Source organism: Coturnix japonica, chromosome 9 (assembly GCF_054131305.1).
Source record: "Coturnix japonica strain WE chromosome 9, WE-NBRP24, whole genome shotgun sequence".
Taxonomy (NCBI): Eukaryota; Metazoa; Chordata; class Aves; order Galliformes; family Phasianidae; genus Coturnix; species Coturnix japonica.
The window spans coordinates 3,714,424-3,727,376 of NC_140671.1; the positions used below are offsets into that span (position 1 = coordinate 3,714,424).

General features: G+C 42.9%; 1 protein-coding gene across 1 annotated transcript in view; it reads right to left on the reverse strand.

Annotated features, from left to right (window-relative positions):
* LOC107321483 (transmembrane protein 132B-like) overlaps nucleotides 1–12,953 on the reverse strand; it is a 169,185-nt gene that overhangs the window by 20,729 nt on the left and 135,503 nt on the right. The window lies entirely within an intron of this gene.

The window sequence follows — 12,953 nt, forward strand, 5'->3', positions numbered from 1 at the left end:
CCAGGGACAGCGGTTGCAATGCTTCTGAATCACGGAGGGGTTACACAGCTCATGAGTTACAAGTATAACAATCTGATCACAGCAGCATCTGCTTTTGTGTTCTCCAGCTGCAGCAGCAGAGGAGGGAATTGTCCCTCTGGTGCAGGGAATGAAACAGGACAAATCCTGCAGGGCTTAAACCAGGAGCAGCCCTGTTTGGGGAGAACACTCAGGTGAAGCGTGCCCTATTGCTGCCTGTTGTCTGACTTTGATTGCATCAATAAATCCACGCTCTGACAAGGGGGAAGGCGACACATCTCAGCTACCTCGTGCAGAGCAGAGGAACAGCATGCCTGGTGCAAACGCCTGTCATACTGATGTTCGTCCACTGTGCTGATAGAAAAAGAATCTCTAGTACCAAAGATGGAAAACAAGCTCTCTAACTAAAGTGTCTGCAGGGCTAAGAAGGGTCACTGCAGCCTCCCACCATCTCCACCTGCTCTTTCTACTCTATCTTCCAAGGGCAAGGGACAGAGTTAAGAGGCCATGGCATAGCCAAGGATGGCATCTCCCCTACACAACCCTTTTTACCAGTAAGGGAACACAGCCTATTGAAACCACTGACCAGAAGAGGAACCCTGAGGATTGCTGTGGTGTTGGCCCAGAATTTCCAAGTCTCCAAGACAAGACAGCAACAGGAAGACTGTAAAAGGGGCTGCAGACCTAAGGACTACCAGGATCTGCAAAATGCATGACAGGACATGGAGTTTTCTCTTTGGAGAATGCTAATGACAGTGAGAACAAACATCAAAACATCTATGTTTGGGATGACACAAAACCTACTTTTCCTGCACAGATCTCTTCAGGAACAGTGATGTATCAAATCCCATAGTTTACTACTGACTTTGATTTAAAGGCAGAGATTGAATTGTCAGGAGGATCAGTGTTGAGCTACATGACTGCTCCACAGCTCTAAGCCCATGTGACCTGGGTGGACTGAACTTCTTGCTCACCAAACTAAGACCCTGTTAAAATCCAGCTACGAACAAATGTTTTTCCTGTCAATCTTTCTGCCATCTACGGCTGTTGTGCCTTCACGAACTCTATCTAAATGCCAAGATAGATCTGCAACGCTCTCGAGCTCCCCTGTCAAATCTGGGCCAAAACAGCCATTCCAACTCATGCATGAAAGATAAATGACAAACCGCAGAGTATCGCCGTTAGTTTTCTGTTGTACTTTTGGATTTTTGCCTCTTTTGGGTTGTTTTTTTAGGATCTCCCCCTAGGGCTGTGTAGGTACAGAAAAACAGGCTGCAGTCAAAGAATATAAAAGTACAGAGACATGAAGAAATGGTTTTTCTTTAGACCAACTCTCTTCATCACAAAAAAAAAAAGTGTATGTAAAAGCTATCTACAACATAAAAATTCATCCCTGGAATCACAGAAATCATTGAGTTGGTGCTTCTATTAGAAGCTGTGGTTTCTCTTTCCTAGCCTAAAGGTACATTATGGACTTAACAGGAAAGTATATTCAACCAGTGGTACAAGCAAAGTGTGAGCAAAATGGGAACAGTTACTTACCTTGACCAACATGTATTTCTTTAATAATGACACTTAGAAACCGCTGGCATGGAACTGAGCAATTATAGGTTCATATAGTGCCTCTGCCATTGATCCCATGTAGATCCCATCCTCAGATGGCATCCCCTACTGCATGTCAAATAGTGATGTCGGAGCTACAGGCCACTCCAACACTGAGGAAAACAGGCATGCAGATGGGAAATTTGGTGGCTGAATTGTTGTCGTTGTGACATAGTAATAATGAAGGCATTAAGAGCTGAAAAATGAGCTGAACTATACAAACAAACAAACAAACAAAAACTTCCAGATTAAGCCTGAATAGAACTATGTTAAAATTCCCAAGAAAGAGACAAAGAAAGTCTAAGTTAATAACCCTAGAACAAGAGGCCTGAAAAGCAAAATGGAAATAAATCAGCCAGGTCCAAATGCACAGCGTGTTTACAGCTCTAGCAAATACACCTGATCAAGCTGTAGTTCACCTGGGTTTGGGGAAAAATGTATTACATTTGTCTGTGTCTTACATGTATCACTGACTCAGATCTCTTAGCCCAAGCTGAACTGTTTGCACTGGCTGCTACCAAAAGTAGTTGAAGTTAGCATCGATTCTGTGCAAACGTTAGTCACACTGACAGTCCAAAACAGGCTTACTCAGAGGGATATCATAGTTCTACCAGATGAACAACCACATAGGAGCAATCAGATGCAAAGTATTCTGTGCACAAACTACTTCCCCATGAAACCCCACGTCATTATCTTCCTTTCCTCTCCTACCTTGCTAAAGCTGCCAAAAAAAGAACAAGTTACAAATTAACGTGAAATACTGATTTCATTTTTCTACTTAATGCATACTTTTTCTTTTGTGCTATTGTGCTCTGAAGATACTTTCTTCCCTGCTTGAATTAAACAGAGAGACAAAATTAAATAGTGACAAAGAACCCGGTGCTGTGGCTGTCACAATTCTGCCTAAACAGAACACAAATCCTATGCAGCTAATACTGTGTCCCTGGCATGCCCTACCCGAGGTAACCGGTGCTGTCCTGTGGTTTTATAGTTATGAGCACAGCACTGAAGGCTTTCTAAATTATTTTGCTCTTCCTTGTCTTTAAGAAGCTCATGCTCTCTTCAGAACTACCAACTTTCAAGGAGGGAGAGTGCATGAATTTGAAGGAAATTAGTCCTGCCTGCCCATAAGCTCACCTCGATAGCAGGCCATCCTCCTGCAGTAGGCATCTCTCAAGTCATCTTGTAGCTACTAAAGCTATTAGATTCTGTTTACCGCAATAACTCTATTAAAGTCTCATGTTTTATGCAGGTCAGAGATGTAGTCCTATCGATTTAACGGGAAAGAGCACTTTTTCTATGGTGGTAAGATGTTTGCTTTTCTACACTTTGCAGTCTTCCTTGTTACCTAACATGGACTGTGTCTGCAGTAGGTCTCTGGATTTCAGTGAACTCGTGTTCAGTGCTGCTGTTTGTCTTATTGGGCCAGCATCAAGAGCTGTTCTTGTGCATCTGTACGCTGCCTCCTCAATCTACAGCCCACACCACTTCCATCTGAGTGCCCACATTCCAGAGGGTTATCCAGCAAAGATTTTACTCAGATGGGTATCACTAAAACACACTCCTCCTTCCTGTGCTGTAGGAGCATACAGACAAGCCAACATGCCTGCACTCCACAGCTCACATCTCACACTTTATAATACTGAAAGGTAGTGAGCAAGCATTCTTAAGCCAAAACCAGAACAGAACAACTCAGTGAACAGCAGCTGGGCAGCATCAGTGGGCATCCTTCCATCCTTCCATCATCCTGCCTTCCAGAGAGCACATGCACAGCAGCTGCAGCAGTGTGCACCAATGTCCCACCCTGAGCCAGGGGGACTGGAAGGGCCGAGCTGCTCTGCTTCCAACCCTGCTTTTCAGGATGCCTTGTATTTCTTTACCTTAGTTTTCTTGTTGCTGTTCAGTCACATCTTTCTTTAGAACTACCTTCACTTTCAGGTACCTCAGGCTTTTTCTTGCTACAGCTCTTTCTGAACTCCCACTAACAAATTAACAATCATTTGAAACACAGGCAATGGCAGACACGTTTCCAGCTTTCTTCCAGTCTCACTAAGCAGGATTCCTTCCTGTCCTGACCCTGCAGACACTCACACAATGCCAGCAGCCTTCTCCAAAGAGTCACGATCCTGTACAAAACCATCTGTGTCTCCTTCAAATGGGATGAAGTCGGAGGCATTTTCTTACCAGAATTAAGGAGATCAGAGTTGGCAATAATACGTTTTTCCTCAGCAAAAATTAGTTACAGAAGATGAAAATATCAATAATAACATAAGGCGATTAAACAAGCCACATTGTCAAGTTTGCAAAGAACAGAAGGTCCCAGCAAATGGCTGTCTAGTAGACTTTAGACAACCATACTCACCAACAACACTGTAAAAAAACAAACAAGCTGTAACCTAAATAGTTGGAATCACATTGCATTGCAGAGAACAGTGGGAAGGACACACAGGTTGTGGGCAATGGATTTGTTCTACAACATGCACACAGGATAAGCCCCCCAGCATCTCCACAGTGAGGCTGCTGGATGAACCTTCCCAATCTCAGGGTTAATGCAGTCATTCAGGACCCAGCTGTACCTGCATTGTTACCTCCCCGGGCTTTATTGCATAAGAAGACAAAGAGGCATTCCCCAGACCTCCCCACGAGCTGTTCCTGAAGGGGCTGCAAGGAGACACCCAGCTGTGGGCATTTGCTGCAAGGAAGATGCAGCCGATATCCCCTCCCCATCCTTTATAGGGATCCTTTAACTTTCTGTGTTACTTTGCCCTTGCCTATGGCACTGTGGTCCTGCTCAGCACTCACTAATTTTGCAAATGTAGCCTTGGCGTTTATAATGTACACAATGTGCTTACAAACACAACAGTAAAGCACTTTAGCCCAAGGAAGGATCGTCTCATTTTACACTGATCATCTTTCACTCTAAACTCGCTGTAGGTTGGGGAAATCCAAAAGGCTACAGCTTCTGCATGGCAGGAGTTCCTCAAGCCTCCAGTTATCCAGTATTGGCGTATTGAAATCTTTGATTTGTGGGGTGGCACAAAAAGACACGGAGAGAAAATCTCCCCTGGCAACGTGTACTCCTGAAAGGCCCTTTCAAAGCATTCCAGCAGTGAGAAACCCTTGTGCACGCTGCATTCCCAGCTCCTCCGCCCATCCCTCCCTGCCTCCACACCCTCAATACTGGAATCATACATTTCTTTGTGCTCTGTATTACACCATTTCTGGAAAGAAACTCACATTATCTTCACACATTTGGCCAGGGGAGTCCTTGCAATCAGGTTATTTTCTTCCACGCAGCGCTGTTGGGATTCTATGTTTCTATGAAGCCAAGTGTCATCAGTTGGCCATACAGCATTCATGTTTGGGGGGAAAAAGAAATCATTGTATTCTGATATGCTGATTGCATCAAATGGCAACTAGATTGGAGGACAGTAATCATGCTGGGCTCAGGCGATTAAAAACTCGCTTGGAAAATTGGTCCTTGCTGAGCCTCTATAGAAAGAAATGAATTAAGAAGGAAAACAATAAGGAAGAGTTTGCATTAATTTTGCTCTGCAGCGGATAATGGTGAGTGTAAGAGATCTAAGGAAGGACTGCATGTCTTAAGGATTTTCCCTTATTTTTACAGGAGGAAACCAAAGAGTCGTTGGGGAGGGGTTGTAAATTAAATGCAGGCAGTAATTGCAGGAGCAGGAATCGGAAAAGCTCAAATAAATACAGCATATAAATAGGAGATCATGCTTCCTGCTAGGAACTTATCATTTCTGCCCTTGCAGCTCCAGCAGAGCACTCCCCCTTGCTGGCAGTCCTGCTGGGCACTCTCCATTCTCTGTTCCCTGGGCAATGCCATTCCCTCCTCACTGCTAAGCTGCTCTGGGTATTTGTACAAGTAACTCAATAAAGGATTACCTCCCAGAACGTCTATATTGTAACAGGCCCTGTGCAGCTCTCATTCAGCTGTGAGATCTGTAGGATAGGCACAGCGTCCGCACTGCTTTTTATACAGAGCTGAGTACATCGTCAATACTCTACAAATAATAAATGCGTGCAACTCAAATGAATGCTCTTCAATGAGGGATATGTGTATTTAACAGCCCATTCTTGGCACTTCAAGGAGTTCATGCATCTCTGCTCAGCAGTCTTTCATTGATTACAGCACATCCCTTTTTCTGGCTCATGACAGCTTTCTGATCTGCACTCACGTTTAAGGGAGGACTTAACACAGGGCTGCATGGCAGCAGTTGTTACTCACTGCAAATGGGACCGTTTGCACAATAATTATAGCAGCAAAAATAGAACAGGAGCAATAATCATTATGCTGTCTGTACTGTATGCATAACACAGATTTTGTATACAGAGATACATACGTCTTATTTCCAGCATAGATCTTACTGCCTTTGCTGTCTTTGAACAGTTACTCATTCACTGGCCAGAATACGCTTGTATGCTCTGGCTTCTCCCCATTTGGAAAAACATAGAGATAGTGGATTTAGTTGCTATTTGCTATTAAACAAGTGTAAACTTTGAAGTTCTAGAGATGCCTGTGCTGCGACCTCAGCACACAAACGTAACAGCTCACATCTAGCAATGGAAACAGGTCTCTGATGTGGGAGTGAATTACACACCTTACAGTTTCATCCCTCTTCTTATGTTTCAGTCCAATGACATTTGTATAAATCAGACCTTAAGAATCCACAACACAAAACAAAGGGTTAAATCCTGCCAATTAATTACCACTCAGCACTGCTCCAATGGAACCTGGTGGGTATTCACAATTACAGCGCATAGCAGAACTGGAGGAGGACAAAGCCACATTCCAGCAAGCACCTCCATCCTCCGTACTTACGTAAACAGAAGAAAAAACACCACTGGTAACTTCTCTTTGTTCCTTCATCCTTGTCTAACTCACCAATACACTATGTAGCTACCGTCCCTTCTGGCTGGATTTTCCCCATTCCCCTCTCGATCATAGATGTACCCCAATACTGATGCAACCATTGAGCTACGTCTATTTCTCATCCTGCTGCTGTTTCAATGAAGGCAAAGTAGTTCTCATTCTGGTTTCCAGTTCAGTACAGTAAGAATGTAAAAATGTTAATTAAAAATAGAGCAAGAACAAAACTATCTTCTCCCACAGCTGAGAAGGGGAGCTGGCTGCTGTCAGTGGTAGGTGCTTTTCATGTCAAATGAATTAACTACACTTCAAAATGACAGCAAGTGTGTCAGGCTCATCAGCCCCATCCTCAGCTGCTGTTATGCAGCTCAAGGGAGTGGCATCTTGGAGCACATCACTGAAACATGGATGTGGAGCAATTCAACCCCAAAACAAACCCTCAAGCTGCATTGCAACACCCAGTTGAGGCCCACAGAGCCAGGGGGATAGCTGCAAAGCTTTGGTGGCAGAGTGGTGGTTGCTGCATCAGCATAAAGCTCTTTGCAAGTAAAGCCTGTTAGGAGGGTTGGAAGATTCAGCATTGTACACCCATCTTGCTGCTACACAGCACCTCTGTGCTCAAAAAATTGTCACTTACCTAAAATGGAAGGCTCTGCTGTCCAGAAAGCATCATTTGCTGTCCATCCCTTCTCTCAACTACGACCTCTGCAAAGAGGGTGGAGATAAGGACTTTTTCCTTGTCCCTTAGCTGACAGCTAATGGCTGTTGTTGCACTCACAGACTCTGCCCTCTGGAACACCTCTGTCACCTCAGTGCCTTTCACACAGACATTAGCTGGAAGCACGTTTTGGCCCCAGTTATGATGACAATGGAAATCTGAGTTAATTTGCCCAGCCAGAATGACAGTTCAAGAGGTGTAAGTGCCTGAGAATCCACGAGATTCACACAGCCTCAATTAAAATATTCAAATGGCCCAACCGCATCGAAGTTTATAAAGCAAGGTTGATTTCCTACAGAACTTGGAGAAAAAGCCTCCAGATATTTGTCAATTTTCTCTCAACAACAATCTCTTATTGCTCCATTTGCTTCTGTTGAGCCATTTGCTCTGTGCATCTCTTAGTATAACATATACAGAGTTGATCCTGAGCGGTATCGCAGTTCAGGTTAATGATTGTTTCCCAGCACTGGGATCCATGCCCTTTGCATTTCTGCTCTCAGAGCAGCCAAATGCTACGCCATAGAATTGTTTTCTTCCTCTGAAGCAGCAGCTGGTCTCTTGGAAGACACCATAAGCATCTCTGCCGAGATCTGTGTAATTGCACATGTCGGCATGGTCTGTTCTTAACGGATCCTCTCCCAGACTAAACACTGTTTTCTCAAGCTGGCTTTGAAGGCTGTGTTTAAAAATAGCTTCAGGAAGACACACACATATATTTTGCTATAAACTGTGTACAATGTGTACTGTGTACAGAATATTAATTCTTCAATATGTGATCTCGTACACTGCCTCACTGGCATCCTTATTGCTATACATGGAGCCGTTTTGTGTGCAAATATGATTCTAAACCCAATGTTTTAGCTTGGCACGTTCAAAGAACACTATAGACTTCAACCTGTTGCTGTGTAACAAGCATGTTTTTTAAGAGAAATCTGTTAATATTCAGCAAGCAGCTACGCTACTCTTTTTCTGATCATGCTTTGTCCAGATAGGAAACTAATTAGCAGAATCTGGTGACCTAAATGTCAGAACCTCTGGTATTTCAACAAAAAGCAAAATCCTTAATTCAACAGTTGACATATTGCTGAGAGATGTGCCATATTCTGCTGTCTCTCTCTTGTGACTCATAGAGATGAATTTTGTTTGGGGGCAAAGGGGCTGTTTTCTGGCCAGAATAACTAGAAACCAGAAGCTCTAATTACAAGTTTAATGCATTTCAAGCAGCTCAGTGATATTCAGTTATTGCCCTACCTCAGGTAAACCTGTCTACAAGTATAAAATAAGACAATCCACAGTCTCCAGCAGGTTTCTTGCCAATAAATCCTTCTGAGATTGATGTATTCTGGTCATCCCTGTGGCACTACTGCTACAGACCATCAACTTCACAAAGCAGGGTTGGAGTAAAGCAGAGAGGTAAAGCAAACACCTAAATCCAGGGTGGGATCCTCACCTCCTAAATCATTCTTCCTATTGGCCGAGGAACACATTGCTGCCGTAAGCATCTTGGTTGGGCCAAGCATCAGGGGGAGTCATTATTTCAGGATTTGTGATGGACCGCAGAGTCCATCACCTCCCAGCTGTCAAAGATGGATGGAGATGAAGTCAACAATGACTTCAGGTTGTTTCCAGCTGATTTCATGGAGTTGATGATACTGATTCAGTGGCACTAATCAGGTGAGATTAAAAGCACCGCTTGGGCACAGAGGTGGACTCACCCAATTAAACACCCGCACATGAAAAGCTTTCTAGCTGCACAGCTGCCTGCTGCAGCCCCGAGCTGGCCCTGTGCTGGGGTGAGCAGAGCAGTGAACCCTCCGGTGCTGTCAATCTCGAATCCCTCAGCAGCACTGAAGAAAAAAACAAATCACTTAAAGAATACGATCTAGTTCAAAATGAATTGTGTAATAAACCAACTGGCACCAAAAGTAAATCCATCATATAAACGAGAAGAGAGCGTTTTCACTGCTTACTGAGTTTGGACTCCTAGAATGAGCTAATTTCTGAGTGAGTGACGACAAATAAAGCTCTCAGGTAAATGCAGTGATAGGCACTCAAAAATATGATAGATGGAGAAATAAGATTAGCTCCACTTTATGAACATTACATTCTTGATCACATACTTTAATGGCGACGCAGCTGCAGAACTTGCAAATTACAAGTACTGCTTTTGTTTTCAGATCTTCTGCATAAACATTGTGTTAACAACTGCAGGCAGTTGCTTCTTTCTGTAACTTGTCCTAAGAATGTGCTGCAGGTCTGCTCCCAAAACTCAGCACAATCAAGTTAAAGCACTGCAGTCTCTCTCCCCACCATCCTTCCTCTTTTTCCCCCTTATGGCCCATGTAGCTGTGAACTGAGATCACTGTGCTCAGCTGTTGAATAAGGTCCTCAGTCATTCATCTGCTTTTGTCTGAAAGAGGGAAGAACGCTGTGCAGATTCAATCTAATTCAGCTATTACCTTGCCAGCCTTTCTGACACTTGTTTTACTGCACGTTAGATAACGCCTCGCCGGCTGCTGCTAGCAAAATTAGGTCTTCTATTGTTTTAACATTAATTATGGAGAGTTCAAGATAAGGTTTGTGTTAGAAAAGAAGGGGGTGGGAATGGTTTGAATTTGACTTTCATTATAATTAGGCAGGAAATTATGTAAAGGTGAAAAATAATTCACTGAAGTGCTTTTCTCTAGCAAGCTAACAAGAAAAGTGCATTCTTGCACAGATGGAGTTCGTGGTATATTATTGAAGCACCACTGTTTTAATGTATGCCACTGCTTGGGCACATTGAGCCTGTTGCCATTGCACTGCACAGGTGGGCAGAAATGAGGAGGTTGAGGCCCTCTGGCTTCCTTCTGTTCCATTGAGGGCCTTTTCTGTTACAATAAAATTAGGCTATATTAGTCCACGGCATAACTACATGGAAGCCACATGAATTACAGCAGACATTAATTTGAACCATCAGTCAATTTCTGTGTAACTTGCAAAGAACAAGAAAATATCACTATCTAAGAATGAATTAACTGGGCAGCTGTCTCCCTTTCATTTGTACACTACTAAGATAAACATTTGGACTAAGAAGCTGTCCTCAATATCATTTCCTCACTGATGCTGCTTTGTGGCTGACGTTCCTCACTAACACATAACAACGATGCTTTCAGGATTTTTCTTCATGTGAAATTACTGTGGTTTGGGCTTTTAAAGGGACAAAAAGACCTTGCATGGAAGCTGTAAAGACTGGCAGCACCAAAACTCACCAGGTCAGACTTCTCCATGCAATACAACCATCCCAAGGCGCTCCCTCCATCTCTACCATTTCTCTCTAACAATGCCTCAAAGGCCAATGAGGAGCATGCAAAACCCACTGTAGCAGACCAGCGAATTTCAGCAGTGCTTATACATCCTGTCAAGAAAAGGAGGTCCCTGCCATGGTACAACTGCTTTAATCCTTTTCTTTAAGGCCTTTTCTCCCCACCTGTGAAGACTGCCCCATGGTTTGGCATACACATCTAGAAGAAGCACATCCCACTTTGCCTACAGGTTCCCAACGGCTGAGCAACTTGTTCATAAATTCCCATCACTTCTTTCTTTTCAGCTTCACCCCCCTATTTAGTTCTGGTTTGCAGGAAAAACAAGACTTGGGAGAAGACCTTCAAGAGAGTCCATGGCAGAAGACCACTGAAGTAAATGGGGCTTTTGAAGATAAGGATTTTGTCCATTCAGAGTCAACTGTAGCTTGAAAAATTATATCTTGCAGGCTGAGGATGGGAAAGACATTTTTTCTCAGCCTTGTTTGCAGATAAGGAAGTGAGATTCCAAGAGGAATGACTGACTTACCCAAAGACACACAGGAAATCAGCAAAAGATATGGAAATAAATGCTGAGAAGCATTTCAGCGCCTTAATCATAAAGCCATTCTTTTCTTTCAAATGCCAAAAACATTAAACATCCCTTTTCAATGACGGAATAAACATGAGAGTTTCGATGACTCAGGAATAGTGTTTTCATCTCAAGTTTTTACAGCGTAAGCCATTTCAAGCCAAAATGGTTGGTCAGTATTATGGTGTCTGCCCAACTGCAGGGACCAGGGGTGGCAATACAGCTGAACAAGTAGATCAGTGCAACTCCGCTGAGCAGCATCAAGTGAGTCACACTAAGGTCGGTAAATGCAATGTCAAGCAATGGGTGTGTTTCATTGTATTTACCACTAATTATGTAGGCCATGAAAAATGTGGGCTGAATTACTGCCTTGCTGGGAAGCTATTAAACTGTTAGGCAGAGGGGATATATGGCTTTAAGCAGGAGAGATTCACATCCCTTGTCTACAGACAAATCACTCATCACCTGTCTGTTGGGCCTCCCCCGAGTAGCATTTTTATCAGTATGATACCAAGGTAGCTGCCCAGCTAAGTGCATTTGGTATAAATACATAACAGACTGAGCCAAAGTCTGTTTCTATTTAAATTAGATTCAGTTCATTGTGTCTTAATTGAAAATAATGGTGTTGCAGCAGTGATCAAAGAATCGTCTCATTAATTGTCTATTAAATCATTAGCTATTAAACAGAAATAAAAGGCTAAGAATGCAACATTCTGTTCTGCCCAAAAGAATATGAATATCTCCGCAATTAAAAAGAAACAATAAAGGCAGAATTAACAGTGAAACGATCAGAATTAGGTAAATGCATCCAAAATGCTGACAACCCTCATTAGAGGGTTTAGCAGTTATGACCATGATAGAAAAGTCAACACAAATCCGGAAGCTAAGTCAATACTGAGTTTACCAAAGGGGCTTCTAAAGGGAAACTGGCAATTCTGTGAAAAAAATACAGGCACATCCAGCATGTACTAAATTTTAACTCATCTAATTCATCCTTATGAATTCAGTCTTGCAACCAGTATCTATATTTCCAGTTAAAAAATTAAGCCTGAAAGCTCCTCTCAGCAATCTGTGACTGAAATCCATTATAAGGATCCTCAAATTTACAGGAGAATAACATTACACCCATTTTGAGACAGTTTATATCTCCAAGATGGGGCAAGTAGAACACAGAAAAGACCACATTCAAACCTTTGTGTTTTCATTATGTTAGCAAAGTTGGGTACCAGTTCTGGGAAAGAGTCCCCAAAGCACTATTTTCGACCAGCAATTTGATGCCCAAATAATTGCACAGAGGCATGGAGAATGGATTAGTACCCAGTGTAGTCATTAGAAATAAACAAAGAAAGGACGAGCTGTGGGAATATACAGCAAAAATCCTGTAAAACCTATGCAGCATTTTGGCCATCGTTTTGGTCTGATCTCCCCAGTTCATTGCAAGGGATGGAAGCCCCCTCATCAGGTTGAAGGTGTTTTGAAACAAGTCTGTTTCCACCTAGAAATACAGCTCATTTTTAAAAGCTAGAAAAGATGATGGTCAAAGGGCAAGAGCTTTGCTTTCTTCAAGTGTGTAAATCCAAGGAAGCGGCTGGCAATCATGTCTCTGCTCAGAGGGGTCGCGTCAAGCTTTATGTAGTTGCCAGCTTCAGTGGACCTTTTAAATTCAGAAACCAGAACAACTTCACAGCCAGTTTTGACAGGACATCCATATGGATAACTGCTGATTGAACTAAATGGACTTTAAACAAGCAGTGCTTTGAAATAATGGGAGTTCTTTCCCTCATCTTTTTGTATCTGGCTCTGTCCCGTATTTTCTAATAGCGAGTCCTAGAAATCCAATAAACTCAA